This window comes from Triticum dicoccoides, chromosome 5B, assembly GCF_002162155.2.
Source record: "Triticum dicoccoides isolate Atlit2015 ecotype Zavitan chromosome 5B, WEW_v2.0, whole genome shotgun sequence".
Lineage (NCBI taxonomy): Eukaryota > Viridiplantae > Streptophyta > Magnoliopsida > Poales > Poaceae > Triticum > Triticum dicoccoides.
Genome location: NC_041389.1, coordinates 565,192,236 through 565,209,864, shown reverse-complemented (window position 1 = coordinate 565,209,864; position 17,629 = coordinate 565,192,236).

Here is a 17,629-nt window from a genome sequence, read left to right as displayed (position 1 = left end):
TGACAAAGGGAATTGTATACGGGGTTGATTGAATCCTCGACATCATGGTTCATCCGATGAGATCATCGAGGAGTATGTGGGAGCCAACATGGGTATCCAGATCCCGCTGTTGGTTATTGACGGAGAGGCGCCTCGGTCATGTCTGCATGTCTCCCGAACCCGTAGGGTCTACACACTTAAGGTTCGGTGATGCTAGGGTTGAAGAGATATTAGTATGCAGTAACCCGAAAGTTGTTCGGAGTCCCGGATGAGATCCCGGATGTCACGAGGAGTTCCGGAATGGTCCGGAGGTGAAGAATTATATATAGGAAGTCAGGTTTCGGCCATCGGGAAAGTCTCGGGGGTCACCGGTATTGTACCGGGACCACCGAAAGGGTCCCGGGGGTCCACCGGGTGGGGCCACCTATCCCGGAGGGCCCCATGGGCTGAAGTGGGAGGGGAACCAGCCCCAGGTGGGCTGGTGCGCCCCCCCCCTTGGGCCTCCCCTGCACCTAGGGTTGGAAACCCTAGGGTGGGGGCGCCTCCACCTGGCTTGGGGGGAAGTTTCCCCCCTGGCCGCCGCCCCCCCTTGGAGATCCCATCTCCTAGGGCCGGTGCCCCCCCCCTAGGGGGCCTATATAAAGAGGGGGGATGGGAGGGCAGCCGCACCCATGCTCTTGGCGCCTCCCTCTCCCATTGCTACACCTCTCCCTCTCGTAGAAGCTCGGCGAAGCCCTGCTGAGATCACTGTTGCTTCCACCACCACGTCGTCGTGCTGCTGGATCTCCGTCAACCTCTCCTTCCCCCTTGTTGGATCAAGAAGGAGGAGACGTCTTTCTCAACCGTACGTGTGTTGAACACGGAGGTGCTATCCATTCAGTACTAGGATCATCGGTGATTTGGATCACGACGAGTACGACTCCCTCAACCCCGTTCTCTTGAACACTTCTGCTCGCGATCTACAAGGGTATGTAGATGCATTCCTTTCTCTCGTTGCGAGATGAACTCATAGATTGATCTTGGTGCAAGCGTAGAATTTTTTTTATTTTCTGCAACGTTCCCCAATAGTGGCATCATGAGCCAGGTTTATGCGTAGTTCTCTTTGCGCGAGTAGAACACAAATTTGTTGTGGGTGTAGATGTTGTCAACTTTCTTGCCACTACTAGTCTTATTTTGCTTCAGCGGTATTGTGGGATGAAACGGCCCGGACCGACCTTACACGTACGCTTACGTGAGACAGGTTCCACCGACTGACATGCACTAGTTGCATAAGGTGGCTAGCGGGTGTCTGTCTCTCCCACTTTAGTTGGAGCGGATTCGATGAAAAGGGTCCTTATGAAGGGTAAATAGAAGTTGGCAAATCACGTTGTGGCTTTTACGTAGGTAATAAAATGTTCTTGCTAGAACCCTATTGCAGCCACGTAAAACTTGCAATAACAATTAGAGGACGTCTAACTTGTTTTTGCAGCATATGATTTGTGATGTGATATGGCCAAGAGTTGTGATGAATGATGAATGATATATATGTGATGTATGAGATCATGTTCTTGTAATAGGAATCACGACTTGCATGTCGATGAGTATGACAACCGGCAGGAGCCATAGGAGTTGTCTTTATTTTTTGTATGACCTGCGTGTCATTGAGAAACGCCATGTAAATTACTCCACTTTATTGCTAAACGCATTAGCCATAGTAGTAGAAGTAATAGTTGGCGAGCAACTTCATGGAGACACGATGATGGAGATCATGATGATGGAGATCATGGTGTCATGCCGGTGACGAAGATGATCATGGAGCCCCGAAGATGGAGATCAAAGGAGCTATATGATATTGGCCATATCATGTCACTATTTGATTGCATGTGATGTTTATCATGTTTTTCATCCTGTTTACTTAGAACGACGGTAGTAAATAAGATGATCCCTCATAATAATTTCAAGAATGTGTTCCCCCTAACTGTGCACCGTTGCGAATGTTCGTTGTTTCGAAGCACCATGTGATGATCGGGTGTGATAGATCCTAACGTTCGAATACAAGGGTGTAAGCCAGATTTACACAAGCAATACACTTAGGTTAACTTGACGAGCCTAGCATGCACAGACATGGCCTTGGAACACGGAGGATCGAAAGGTCGAGCATGAGTCATATAGAAGATACGATCAACATGGAGATGTTCACCGATGTCGACTAGTCCGTCTCACGTGATGATCGGACACGGCCTAGTTGACTCGGATCATGTTTCACTTAGATGACTGGAGGGATGTCTAATCTGGGTGGGAGTTCATTAAATAATTTGATTAGATGAACTTAATTATCTTAAACTTAGTCTCAAATCTTTACAATATGTCTTGTAGATCAAATGGCCCACGTTACCCTCAACTTCAACGCGTTCCTAGAGAAAACCAAGCTGAAAGATGATGGCAGCAACTATACGGACTGGGTCTGGAACCTGAGGATCATCCTCATAGCTGCCAAGAAAGATTATGTCCTAGAAGCACCGCTAGGTGAAGCACCAATCCCAGAGAACCAAGATGTTATGAACGCTTGGCAGTCTTGTGCCGATGATTACTCCCTCGTTCAGTGCGGCATGCTTTACACCTTAGAACCGGGGCTCCAAAAGCGTTTTGAGCAACACGGAGCATATGAGATGTTCGAAGAGCTGAAAGTGATTTTACAAGCTCATGCCCGGGTCGAGAGATATGAAGTCTCCGACAAGTTCTTCAGCTGTACGATGGAGGAAAATAGTTCTGTCAGTGAGCACATACTCAAGATGTCTGGGTTGCACAACCGCTTGACTCAGCTGGGAGTTAATCTCCCAGATGACGCGGTCATTGACAGAATCCTTCAGTCGCTCCCACCGAGCTACAAGAGCTTTGTGATGAACTTCAATATGCAGGGGATGGAAAAGACCATTCCTGAGGTATATTCAATGCTGAAATCAGCGCAGGTGGAGACCAAAAGGAACATCAAGTGTTGATGGTGAATAAAACCACTAAGTTCAAGAAAGGCAAGGGTAAGAAGAACTTCAAGAAGGACAGCAAGGGAGTTGCCGCGCCCGGTAAGCCAGTTGCCGGGAAGAAGTCAAGCAATGTACCCAAGCCTGAAACTGAGTGCTTTTATTGCAAGGGAAGTGGTCACTGGAAGCAGAACTGCCCCAAGTACTTAGCGGACAAGAAGGCTGGCAAAACCAAAGGTATATGTGATATACATGTAATTGATGTGTACATTACCAGTACTCGTAGTAGCTCTTGGGTATTTGATACCGGTGCGGTTGCTCATATTTGTAACTCAAAGCAGGAGCTGCGGAATAAGCGGAGACTGGCGAAGGACAAGGTGACGATGCGCGTCAGGAATGGTTCCAAGGTCGATGTGATCGCCGTCGGCACGCTACCTCTACATTTACCTACGGGATTAGTTTTGAACCTCAATAATTGTTATTTAGTACCAGCTTTGAGCATGAACATTGTATCAGGATCTCATTTAATTCGAGATGGCTACTCATTTAAATCCGAGAATAATGGTTGTTCTATTTATATGAGAGATATGTTTTATGGTCATGCCCCGCTGGTGAATGGTTTATTCTTAATGAATCTCGAGCATAATGTTACACATATTCATAGTGTGAATACCAAAAGATGTAAAGTTGATAACGATAGTCCCACATACTTGTGGCACTGCCGCCTTGGTCACATTGGTGTCAAGCGCATGAAGAAGCTCCATGCTGATGGACTTTTAGAGTCTCTAGATTATAATTGTTTGACACATGCGAACCATGCCTCATGGGCAAAATGACCAAGACTCCGTTCTCCGGAACAATGGAGTGAGCAACCAACTTATTGGAAATGATACATACTAATGTGTGCGGTCCAATGAGTGTTGAGGCTCGCGGAGGATATCGTTATGTTCTCACTCTCACTGACGACTTGAGTAGATATGGGTATGTCTACTTAATGAAACACAAGTCTGAGACCTTTGAAAAGTTCAAGGAATTTCAGAATGAGGTAGAGAATCAACGTGACTGAAAGATAAAATTCTTACAATCAGATCGTGGAGGAGAATACTTAAGTCACGAATTTGGTACACACTTAAGGAAATGTGGAATCATTTCACAACTCACGCCGCCTGGAACACCTCAGCGTAACGGTGTGTCCGAACGTTGTAATCGTACTTTATTGGATATGGCGATCTATGATGTCTCTTACCGATTTACCGCTATCATTTTGGGGATACACTCTAGAGACAGCTACATTCACTTTAAATAGGGCACCGTCTAAATCCGTTGAGACGACACCGTATGAATTATGGTTTGGGAAGAAACCTAAGCTATCGTTTCTAAAAGTTTGGGGATGCGATGCTTATGTCAAGAAACTTCAACCTGAAAACCTCGAACCCAAGTCAGAAAAATGCGTCTTCATAGGATACCCTAAGGAAACCATTGGGTATACCTTCTACCTCAGATCCGAAGGCAAGATCTTTGTTGCCAAGAACGGGTCCTTTCTGGAGAAAGAGTTTCTCTCGAAAGAATTAAGTGGGAGGAAAGTAGAGCTTGATGAAGTACTACCTCTTGAACCGGTGAGTAGCACAGCTCAGGAAGATGTTCCTGTGGTGCCAGCACCAACTGAAGAGGAAGTTAATGATGATGATCAAGGTACTTCGGATCAAGTTACTACTGAACTTCGTAGGTCCACACGGACACGTTCCACACCAGAGTGGTATGGCAACCCTGTCCTGGAAATCATGTTGTTAGACAACGGTGAACCTTTGAACTATAAAGAAGCGATGGCGGGCCCAGATTCCGACAAATGGCTTGAAGCCATGCAATCCGAGATAGGATCCATGTATGAAAACGAAGTATGGACTTTGACAGACTTGCCCGATGATCGGCGAGTGATAGAAAACAAATGGATCTTTAAGAAGAAGACGGACGCAGATGGTAATGTTACCATCTATAAAGCTCGACTTGTCGCTAAGGGTTATCGACAAGTTCAAGGGGTTGACTACGATGAGACATTCTCTCCCGTAGCGAAGCTAAAGTCCGTCCGAATCATGTTAGCAATTGCCGCATACTATGACTATGAGATATGGCAGATGGACGTCAAAACAGCATTCCTTAACGGGCATCTTAAGGAAGAGCTGTATATGATGCAGCCGGAAGGTTTTGTCGACCCTGAGAATGCTAACAAGGTATGCAAGCTCCAGCGATCCATTTATGGGCTGGTGCAAGCATCTCGGAGTTGGAACATTCGATTTGATGAGATGATCAAAGCGTTTGGGTTTATGCAGACTTATGGAGAAGCCTGCGTTTACAAGAAAGTGAGTGGGAGCTCCGTAGCATTTCTCATATTATATGTAGATGACATACTTTTGATGGGAAATGATATAGAACTTTTGGACAACATTAAGGCCTACTTGAATAAGTGTTTTTCAATGAAGGACCTTGGAGAAGCTGCTTACATATTAGGCATCAAGATCTATGGGGATAGATCGAGATGCCTCATAGGTCTTTCACAAAGCACATACCTTGATAAGATATTGAAGAAGTTCAATATGGATCAGTCCAAGAAAGGGTTCTTGCCTGTATTGCAAGGTGTGAGATTGAGCTCGGCTCAATGCCCGACCACGGCAGAAGATAAAGAAGAGATGAGTGTCATCCCCTATGCCTCAGCCATAGGGTATATTATGTATGCCATGTTGTGTACAAGACCTGATGTAAACCTTGCCGTAAGTTTGGTAGGAAGGTACCAAAGTAATCCTGGCAAGGAACACTGGACAGCGGTCAAGAACATCCTAAAGTACCTGAAAAGGACTAAGGATATGTTTCTCTTTTATGGAGGTGACGAAGAGCTCGTCGTAAAGGGTTACGTCGACGCTAGCTTCGACACAGATCTGGATGACTCTAAGTCACAAACCGGATACGTGTATATATTGAATGGTAGGGCAGTAAGCTGGTGCAATTGCAAGCAAAGCGTCGTGCTGGGATCTACATGTGAAACAGAGTAAATGGCAGCCTCGGAGGCAGCGCATGAAGCAATCTTGGTGAAGGAGTTCATCACCGACCTAGGAGTCATACCCAATGCGTCGGGGCCGATCGCACTCTTCTGTGACAACACTGGAGCTATTGCACTTGCCAAGGAGCCCAGGTTTCACAAGAAGACCAGGCACATCAAGTGTCGCTTCAACTCCATACGTGAAAATGTTCAAGATGGAGACATAGATATTTGTAAATTACATACGGACCTGAATGTAGCAGTCCGTTGACTAAACCTCTCCCTAGGGCAAAACATGATCAACACCAAAACGCTATGGGTGTTCGACTCATCACAATGTAACTAGAATATTGACTCTAGTGCAAGTGGGAGACTATTGGAAATATGCCCTAGAGGCAATAATAAAATGGTTATTATTATATTTCTTTGTTCATGATAATTGTCTGTTATTCATGCTATAAATGTGTTATTCGAAAATTGTAATACACGTGTGAATACATAGACCACAACATGTCCCTAGTAAGCCTCTAGTTGACTAGCTCGTTGATCAACAGATAGTCATGGTTTCCTGACTATGGGCATTGGATGTCATTGATAACGGGATCACATCATTAGGAGAATGATGTGATGGACAAGACCCAATCCTAAGCATAGCTCAAAGATCGTGTAGTTCGTTTAGCTAGAGCTTTTCCAAATGTCAAGTATCATTTCCTTAGACCATGAGATTGTGCAACTCCCGGATACCATAGGAGTGCTTTGGGTGTGCCAAACGTCACAACGTAACTCGGTGACTATAAAGGTGCACTACAGGTATCTCCGAAAGTGTCTGTTGGGTTGGCATGAATCGAGACTGGGATTTGTCACTCCGTATGACGGAGAGGTATCTCTGGGCCCACTCGGTAATGCATCATCATAATGAGCTCAATGTGACCAAGTGTCTGGTCACGGGATCATGCATTATGGTACGAGTAAAGTGACTTGCCGGTAACGAGATTAAACGAGGTATTGGGATACCGACGATCGAGTCTCGGGCAAGTAACGTACCGATTGACAAAGGGAATTGTATACGGGGTTGATTGAATCCTCGACATCGTCGTTCATCCGATGAGATCATCGAGGAGTATGTGGGAGCCAACATGGGTATCCAGATCCTGCTGTTGGTTATTGACCGGAGAGGCGTCTCGGTCATGTCTGCATGTCTCCCGAACCCATAGGGTCTACACACTTAAGGTTCGGTGACGCTAGGGTTGAAGAGATATTAGTATGCAGTAACCCGAAAGTTGTTCGGAGTCCTGGATGAGATCCCGGACGTCATGAGGAGTTCTGGAATGGTCCACAGGTGAAGAATTATATATAGGAAGTCAGGTTTCGGCCATCGGGAAAGTTTCGGGGGTCAACGGTATTGTACCGGGACCATCGGAAGGGTCCCGGGGGTCCACCGAGTGGGGCCACCTATCCTAGAGGGCCCCATGGGCTGAAGTGGGAGGGGAACCAGCCCCAGGTGGGCTGGTGCGCCCCCCCTTGGGCCCCCCTGCGCCTAGGGTTCGAAACCCTAGGGTGGGGGCGCCTCCACCTGGCTTGGGGGGGAAGTTTCCCCCCTGGCCGCCGCCCCCACTTGGAGATCCCATCTCCTAGGGCCGGCGCCCCCCTAGGGGGCCTATATAAAGAAGGGGGAGGGAGGGAAGCCGCACCCATGCTCTTGGCGCCTCCCTCTCCCATTGCTACATCTCTCCCTCTCGTAGAAGCTCGGCGAAGCCCTGCCGAGATCACTGCTGCATCCACCACCACGCCGTCGTGCTGCTGGATCTCCATCAACCTCTCCTTCCCCCTTGCTGGATCAAGAAGGAGGAGATGTCTTCCTCAACCGTACATGTGTTGAACACGGAGGTGTTGTCCGTTCAGCACTAGGATCATCGGTGATTTGGATCACGACGAGTACGACTCCCTCAACCCCGTTCTCTTGAACGCTTCCGCTCGTGATCTACAACGGTATGTAGATGCACTCCTTTCTCTCGTTGCTAGATGAACACATAGATTGATCTTGGTGAAAGCATAGATTTTTTATTTATTTTCTGCAACGTTCCCCAACACCAAGCAACCAGTAAGCTTCTGCAAATCGTGCACACGCACAGGACGTTTCATTCGGAGTATAGTACCAACTTTTTCTGGGTTGGCGTCGATTCCTCGTTCGGAAACGAGAAACCCGAGTAACTTTCCGCCAGGAACTCCGAATGTGCACTTTGATGGATTAAGCTTGATATCATACCTCCTGAGGTTGGCAAATGTCTCAGCGAGGTCAGTCAGCAGGTCGAAACCATTCCGTGACTTGACCACAATATCATCCATGTATGCTTCCACATTCCGACTGATTTGAGTGAGCAAACACTTCTGAATCATCCTCATGAACGTGGCTCTGGCATTCTTGAGGCCGAATGGCATGGTGACATAACAGAAGCACCCGAATGGAGTGATGAAAGCTGTTTTGATCTCGCCGGGTCCATACAGACGGATCTGATGGTAATCGGAATAGGCGTCTAATAAAGACAAGCGCTCACATACCGCAGTCGAGTCGACTATTTGTTCGATGCGGGGGAGAAGAAAATGATCTTTCGGGCAGGCCCGATTGATATGCTTGAAGTCAATGCACATGCGAAGTGACTTGTCCTTTTTGGGGACCATGACAACATTGGCGAGCCACTCGGAGTGGTAAATCTCTCGGATGAACTCCGCTGCTAAGAGCCGAGCCACCTCCTCGCCAATTGCCTTCCTTTTTTGGACGGCGGACCGTCGCAGATGTTCTTTGACAGGTTTCACTTTTGAGTCCACTCATAGACGATGCTCAGCCAGCCCCCTGGGAACACCCGACATGTCAGAAGGCTTCCATGCAAAGATGTCCCAGTTCTCACGGAAGAACTAGATGAGCGCTTCTTCCTATTTGGAGTCGAGTGTTGTGGAGATATGAGTCAGAGCAGCATTGGGGTCGGTCAGGTGAATGTGAATCGGTTTGGTCTCATCGGACGATCGAAATGCTGATTCTGTAGCGGGCTTCTTGGCTCACAACAAATCACTCGGGTCTGCAGTTTTCTGGTATTCCTGCAGCTCCACCACTGCCATCTGAGCATCGGCGATCTTTGAGCCTTTCTAAAAACACTCTTTTGCCTTCTTCCGGTTTCCAGTAATAGTGATCACACCTTTGGGACCAGGCATCTTCAATTTGAGGTACACATAACATGGCTGAGCCATGAGACGTGCATAAGCTGGCCTGCCCAAAATAGCGTGATAGGCACTTTGGAAATCCACAACTTCAAATGTCAACTTTTCTTTGCGGTAATGCTTGGGATCGCCGAAAACCACATCAAGAGCAATTTGGCCGAGTGACTCAGCCTTCTTTCCAGGAATGACTCCATGGAAACTCATGTTGCTGGTACTGAGCCTGGACATCGGAATGCCCATCCCTTTCAGTGTCTCTGCATATAATATATTTAGGCCGCTACCACCATCCATCAAAACCTTAGTCAGTCGAGTGCCTTCGATGACTGGGTCGACCACCAAAGCTTGCCTCCCAGGGGTGGCTATGTGTGTCGTATGATCGGACTGGTCGAATGTGATGGTAGTCTGAGACCATTTCAGATAACTGGGTGTCGTCGGAGCGACCATATTCACTTCACGGTTGATAACTTTCAGTCGACTTTTGCTTTCAACATCAGCAAAAATCATCAGGGTGGAATTGACATGGGGATATCCATCATCACTATCCTCTTTGTCCTCAACTTTGTCTGACTCCTTTTCCTTATCTTTGGGCTGTTTCCCCTGGAATTGCTGGATCAAGAGCCGACACTGTCGAGTGGTATGCTTCGGGTAAATGAATTTACCCTCCTCATCTTTCTTCGTGTGGATGTGGCACGGCAAATCCATCACGTCATTTCCTTCCTTGTCCTTCACCTTCTTAGGGTTCCAAAACCCTTTGGGCTTCCCTTTAAACTTTCCTTGAGTCACGGCCAAGGCTTCTCCAGGAGCAGCTGGCTCGGCTTTCCGCTTCTGCTTCCGATTGGAGTTCCCTCCTCCGGTTTCGTGGGCGACTGACTTGTGCTTTCCACTCCGGAGCCGATCCTCTTCTTGACCATTGGCATACTTGGTGGCAATCTCCATCGTTCAACTCAGAGACATGTCTCTAGTTCGACCGAATTTCAGGTTTAGCTCTCTGTACCTAACGCCTTCCTTGAAGGCACAGACTGCTTGGTGATTAGATACATTCTCGACCATGTGATGCAACGTGATCCATCTCTGGATGTAATCCCTCAAAGCTTCATTCGACTTCTGCACACAAGATTGCAGCTCTGTCAACCCTGCTGGTCGCTTGCAAGTTCCTTCAAATGTTGTGACAAACACTCGGGCAAGATCTTCCCAAGTGTAAATACTGTTGGGTGCTAACTGATTCAACCATGATTTAGCCGAGCCCTCCAACATAAGAGGCAGGTGTTTCATGGCCACCTCATCATTGTCGCCGCCAATCTGAACAACCACTAGGTAGTCTTCAAGCCAAGTATCCGGCTTGGACTCACCAGTGAACTTACTAACTCCAGTCGCCAACCTGAAGTTGGGAGGAATCACCGCGGCCCTGATGGCTCTGCTGAAACACTCTGATCCTGAGACGTCTACTCTGCTGCTGGTGGGTATATCTCTGTCATGACCTTCTCGGTGAGCTCTGTTCCTGTCGACCAAACCTTGAACGCTAATGGATCTCGCATCAAAGCCTGGTCCTTCACCCAACACTGTGATGGTGTCTATCATCCTATTGTCGAGGCGTGTACGATCCACCCCTTGGGGGAGGGGTGGGCACTCGGCGTCGATCATCGCGATCGATTCGGTGATCATACTGCTCACGGTTCTTGTACCGATTATGCCGGTCTCCACGTTCCTCACGCCTCGGGGGCGATCTTGGGCTATGGGCCGACTGGACTGTATTTGCAGCGGCGGATCTGCTATGAATCCTATTCCGCGACTGTGATACAGCTGAATTTTGATCTCCTGCTGCCCGAAGTAAATCTCTGATCTGTAACAAGCCTTTGCTAGCCTCTGACTGGGAAGGCTGAATCGACTCTGCTATACGGGCTGCAGCCGCTAAATTCTGGATCGGAGTTCGATATACCTGAGTCGGTGGTGGAAAGAGTTGACGTCGACTGGATTCTGGAACCTGTTGCCGCGCACGCTCGTTGAGTGCTCGCTGAAGGTTCTCCAGTCGAGTGCGCTCAGCCAAGTTAGCCAAGCGCGCGTCCTCTAAGGCACGAGCCTCGGGGGTTTCTCCAACGATAGGAGTGTACAGCGCATCCATGTTTCGGCGGCGAAGATCTTCCCTCTGCAGCGAAGTGAGGGGCTCAGGGAGATATTCCTCATGGACATGCGACGGATCGCCTCCGCCGTTGCCTCCGTCAGCACGGGGGAAACCGGGAGGACTGCATGGTCCATCGACCATCAGAACCTCCGCCGCGGGATAACTGCTGTCGCACTCAGATGCAGTCTCTGCGGAGCCAGTCGACAGGTCGAACAAGCCATAGAGAGATTTGTCGGGATCGATTGCCGTGACTTGAGGGGTGGCCGACTGGCGAGCCACCGCGTGCCTCACCCATCGCTGAAGCCTCGACCGACTGGAGCGCTTGCATCGGCGGGAAACAGGGAGGGAGGACGACACAGGGACTGACCAATACTGGGTCGACGGTTGCCGCAGGAGGACGCCACGGACGCATGCTCGAAAGTGCGTCGCTCGCGGACTGGGAGCGCGTCGATGTCGAGTGGGGCCTCCTGAAGCCAAGCGGAGTCGTCTGCGATGAACGTGAGCGCGCCGAGACGGATCTCGCGGCCCTCAACCAGAACTCCGCCTGAAACCATGATGAAGGGGATCGGAAAAATCGCAACTTCTCCAATAAGTCGCTAAGACACCTGCCCCAAGGTGGGCGCCAACTGTCGTGGTTCTAAGTCTGACAGTAGAAAGGGGGGTAGGTATGGTGAGGCAAGATCCTAGCTATGGAGTAGTTGTATACACAAGGGATTTACGAGTTCAGGCCCTTCTCGGAGGAAGTAACAACCCTACGTCTCAGAGCCCGAAGGCGGTCGACTGGTATTATGCGTGTATGAGTTACAGGGGTGCGAACCCTTTATACTGAGGAGGGGGGTGGCTTATATAGAGTCCGCTAGACCCCTCCGACCCTCAGTTATGCAGGGTTTAAGATACATTAAGATCAGGCGTTACTGGTACCGCTACAAATAAAGTGCCATGATGACCATAAAAGCTACTTAATGACCGACCGTTTGCGTGCAGACTGACTTTAGGTCTCCTGGTTGTTGAGTGGATGGCTTCATGGTCGAGTGGCTTTGAGTCTGTCAAGTGGAACGTTTCTGGGTCGACTGAAAGGTTGTTTCTTCTAGAGATGTACTTGGGCAGGGTATCTTGGACAGGTCCATGACCCTACCCTAGGTACATAGCTTCATCACCCTCCTCCCAAAATCTACCTCTACAACCTCACCTGACGCCTTCAGGCCCATATCCTTGCAAAACTGCCCGGTCAAAGCCATTGCCAAGGTTCTCACCTCGTGACTTCAACCCTTCATCCCACTTCTAGTACATGGTAATCAAACTGGATTCATTTCTGGGAGGAACATTGCCGAAAAACTATGTCTTTGCAGCAGATCTTGTCAGCTATTGACACTCTCGCAAACGCCCCACCATGATCTTCAAACTTGACTTCAGGAAAGCCTTTGACTCGGTTGCCTGGAATGCCCTCGACAAAATCCTGGATGTCCGTGGCTTCTCCCAATCTTTTCGTAACTGGATTCAGAATATGCTCAACACTGGCAAGACTGCCATCCTCCTAAACGGTATCCCAGGTCGATGGATTCCATGAAGAATGGACTGCGCCAGGGAGACCCGGCCTCCCCCTACCATTTATTAATTGTTGTCGATCTACTCCAACAACTTATCCTTCAAAACCCTGATCCTAATCTTCACCATCCCATCTTCACCCACCTGCCCCCTACTATTCTTCAATATGCTGACGACACGTTGATCATTGCTTCTGCCTCCCCCACCGCTGCTACCACACTCAAGAATATACTCCAGCACTTTGCCCAGGGTACTGGCCTCACCATAAACTTCTCCAAAACCACCCTAGCAACCCTGCATACAAATGAAACCCTAGCTGCAGCATTGCCCTAGCCATGGATTGCACACGTGCCTCCCTTCCTCAAACCTACCTCGGCCTCCTCCTCGCCCCGACCAAACCACCATCCAATGCATTCGCCCCGCTGATTGAACGTACTCGCAAACTTCTCATCGGCTGGCGTGCAAAGCTACTAGACAGGGGCGATCGCCTCATACTCATCTCCGCAGTCCTCGACTCCACTCTTATGTACTTTATGTCTGTTTTTCGAATCCCCAAGAAAACCCTAAAGCTTATTGATTCCCTGAGAAGATCTTTTTTTTGGATGGTGAGGACGCCTGCTCGGGAGCTAAATGCCTGATTGCGTGGAAAAACGTGTGTTCGCCAAAAAAATCGGTGGTTTAGGGTTGAAGGACCTACAGGTTCAAAATAACTGTATACTAATGAAGTTTGCTGTCAAAGCTCTATCATCCACAGAATCACCATGGCTAGACTGGCTAGAACTACAACATCCCAATGCCCTAGTTTCTTCGGGAACACAAACATCCTTTCTATGCCGCACGATTTCGCAACAAATCCCAACCCTACAATCAATCTCCTTCGTTTTGACAAACAGTGGAACACATACATATTTCTAGTTAGATACTTGGCTCATCCCAAAACCCCTAGCTACCACCTACCCACACCTCTTCTCACACTCAACACAAAAGCTGGTAAAAGTGGCTAACATCTTGCGTTTCAGCATTGAAACAAACCTCCGTAATCGTCTCTCCCTCACAGCAGAAACAGAGTTGGTTTCGCTTTTGGCTGTTTTGCAGGACTTCGTGTCGTGGTAAATTAAGTATATATATTTTCAGATCTTCCATTAAAGCATTAATGCCCTTCAGATCTTCCATTCAAATTTTCTGAACTTCTTGTTTAATCTATTGTTCTATGCATCTTGTCGTCTTAAATATACTTGATATAAACCATAATGAAGCTTGACAGATCAACTATTAGTGCATACATCATTAGCTTCTCTTGTCGCCGCTTTACACTGTTTCGCCTTAATTGTTGCTGCCATCGGTTACTAGTATATTGTCTTGGATTCTTCTTGTGAGCTTAATACCATCCTTGATTTTACCTTCTTTGTAGGTCCACAATCCTCTGAGGAGCCAAGGGAAAGGGGGCCCAATTTGGGGAAAGGTCTGGAAAGGATCACTCGATGCCGGCAGGGCAAACTGCCGCTTCTCATTCTAGAAGGAAGCTTACGGCCAGAGATACCTCTTCTGGCTGCAAAGTTTGCAACCGAATGCAATGTCACAGTCAGACACCATATGCCCGTGTTTAAGCACTGGAAGGATTACAAGGACCCAAATGGAAATGTCAGAGATGGGATCTTCAGGAACTTTGTAGGCAAAGTTGGTGTAAGTACATAATCCTCGCCTTTCTCCCTCACATTGCTAGGAACCTGTCAATCTTCTGCTATTTTGTCTGTGTGCCATCATGATACTTACCCATGTTTTTTATCTTATTAGAACAAGTTTCAGATGGACCTAGAGGCGGTGCTAGTTAGGAAGGCTTGCACAGAAATGTTGAAACGCGCGACTCACCAACAACGATATAGGCTCAAGAAAGAGTATTTTGATCCTCACGCACCCCATTTGGTGAGGAGAACTTCTCCGGTCCCCTCGATGACTGATGACCAGTGGAACGAGCTGGTGGAAAGCTGGAAGGATCCCAAAAAGATGGTATGTCTCTTCCTGCAGACCGATCTCGCCTTCTACATGCTAATCTAGAGACTGTGTCTTACATGTATTTCGTCTCTTGATGTAGGGGATATCTCAAATTAACAAAGCTAATCGAGCTCAAGTTAAGTTCCACCAAACTACTGGAGCGTGCAGCTACCCTGTGCACTGTGGAAATCTGGTAAGTCAAACATGTGGCTGTGGATCTGCAAGATGTATGTGTGCACTGTTAAAAGGTGTTTTTGGATTGCTTCCATGTAGTGTAGGTATATGATGCTCCCTTGCCTTCATATCTGTTGTTTTCAGGGAGACAAATACAAGGATAAAGAACCAACTGCAGTGGATTTGTTCAAGGAGCGCCACTACAGCAAGAAAAAGAAAGGTTACACCAATGTTGTGTTGGATGCAATTGTAAGTCAGCTTTCAAAGACTACCAACCATCAAAGTTTTAACTCTTGCACGGCTAGAATTAATATTGTTTCAGTCCCTCTTACAGACTGAAAAATATTAAGCAAATGCCAGTGTAGGTTAATTGGAAATGTTAACATATTCACCTGACTATCTTGTAACAGATTATCCTATATTGCAATTTTGGCCATCCTCAGTCTCTATCTTGTAGTATATATAAAATAATTAGATTTAAACATTAGTTGCTTGTACTTTATTGATATAATTTATCTTGTTTCTTCTGGCCATTTTGTTGTTGATGAATAATCCGACTCAGCTCCGCACAGAAAAAAGTTTAATCTGACTCTGCTCTCAAAAGATAAGGATGCATGCTAGCTTTCCTCATGCATGTTAACTTGTTGATGATGTCATCTCTACTTGTGCTTAAGCTGTCTCATAACCATGTTTGTTGCTTGCATTGCTAGACCGGGATGGAAAAGAAGGTTCCTAATCCTACGGAAGATGGTCAGGAATCGAGCTCTCCAACTGAGGCGGCAACCGAAGCTGTAGCTGAAGTGCTTGCTAAGCACACTAAGAAGCTGAGGTTTCTTCAGCATGTGGGGATCCAGCACGTCCATGCGAGATCCAGTGCTATCAACGTGAAGTAGAATTGGCAGCACAGCAGATGAATGTTGAGCTTCAGGCGTGTGTTGACACCTTGACCAAGAAGTTGAAGGAATCCGAAGAAGAAAGGGCCAGGAAAGATGAGGAGTACAGGAAGCGAAACGAGGAGAACAAGAAGAAGCAAGCTGAAATGGATGCAAAACTAGACTTATTGCTAAGTCAGATGCCATCAAGATCAGCTGAAGGGTAAGTTGTTTGTCCAAAAAGCTGCTGGAAGCTATATGAATGTGGGATATGCTGGTGGAACCTAGCTTGTTATTTTGTCACCCTTTGGTTATGCAAACTACATACTGTTCGATGCAAACTAGTTGCATGTTGGTGCTTGATGGTTAGTGGATCTTGAGATGTAAGTTGAATGCTATGCTGGATGTGTCATGGACGACCAGTAGTTGTGTAATGTAATGTGACTTGTGCTTTGTAATGTTGTGCCTCTTTTCTATCTTAATATTTGTATACAAATTATTAATAATTGTCAGTGCTAAATTGTTTCGTGTAAAAATCACAAATGGGCTTTGTTGGGTAAACCTAACATTGATGGGCTGGATGAAGTAGGCCTTGAAACATATTTTGGGTAAAAAAACATAACTGGCGGGCTGATGTGCTTGTTGGACTACCAAAAATGGGCTAACAAGAACAGTGAAAAAAATAGTTTGAACCAAAACAAATGGGCCAAAACTTACTGGGCCGAAGGCTACATGGGCAGGCGGCGCCACGTCAGACCCAGAGTGGAGTGTTGATGCCACGTCATCATGTAAATGCGTGACGAAAAAGTCCGTCACAGAGGCCCAGGCCTGGGGCGGGCCGGGCGGGCTTGGGGGTCGATCGGTGACGGTAAATGACCGTCATAATTTGACCTAAATCCATGACAGACGGAAAATCCGTCATGGCTGGTCGGGTGGACAAATTATGACGCGATATACATGATGGACAGGCCCACCGTCACCGACGGTCATCGATGACAGTTTCTAGGCTCTCAGTGACAGACAATGGCTGTCACGGATTACCATATTTCTTGTAGTGTTCAGGGTCATGCCTTCTCCACCAAGCAAGCCTACGGCACCATCATGGCAAGGCCAGAAGCGGACCTCAATGCCCCACTCATCTGGAATACCAAGGCTCCTCGCAAGACAAAAATCTTCGCTTGGCTTCTATTCAAAGATCGCCTAAGCACCGCCATCAATCTTGCCCACAAGAATATAAACTCCTCCAACTTATGCACATGGTGTGCTATGCTACCCAAAGACACCACTCACCTCTTCATCACATGCCCCATTGCCAACAGAATTTGGCAGCGACTGGGTGTTCTGCCACACGAAGCTGACCTTAATGAACTTTGGGATGCTCCACTGCCTCAACACCTACCCAAAAATGCATGGCCCCTCGTCCTCCTCGTGCTACTCTCAAATATTTGGGCAGTGCGAAATGACATGCTTTTTAGGAATGTCGATCAATGTTCTGTAATAACAATTAGGAACATTCTATCGGACTTGGATCTCTGGTCACACCGTCTTGTTGATACGGGTGACAAGGAGGACGTTTCCTCGTGGCATTCCTACCTCTCTGCATGATGCATTGTGCCTATGTAATCTGGACCTGCTATCTCTGCAGCCGTTTTGAGCAATATATTCATGTGGGGAACTCCCCCCAGTGATTCTCAAAAAAAAGACACGATGTTATGTTTTTTACTAGACCAACTTGGAGAGAATTTGC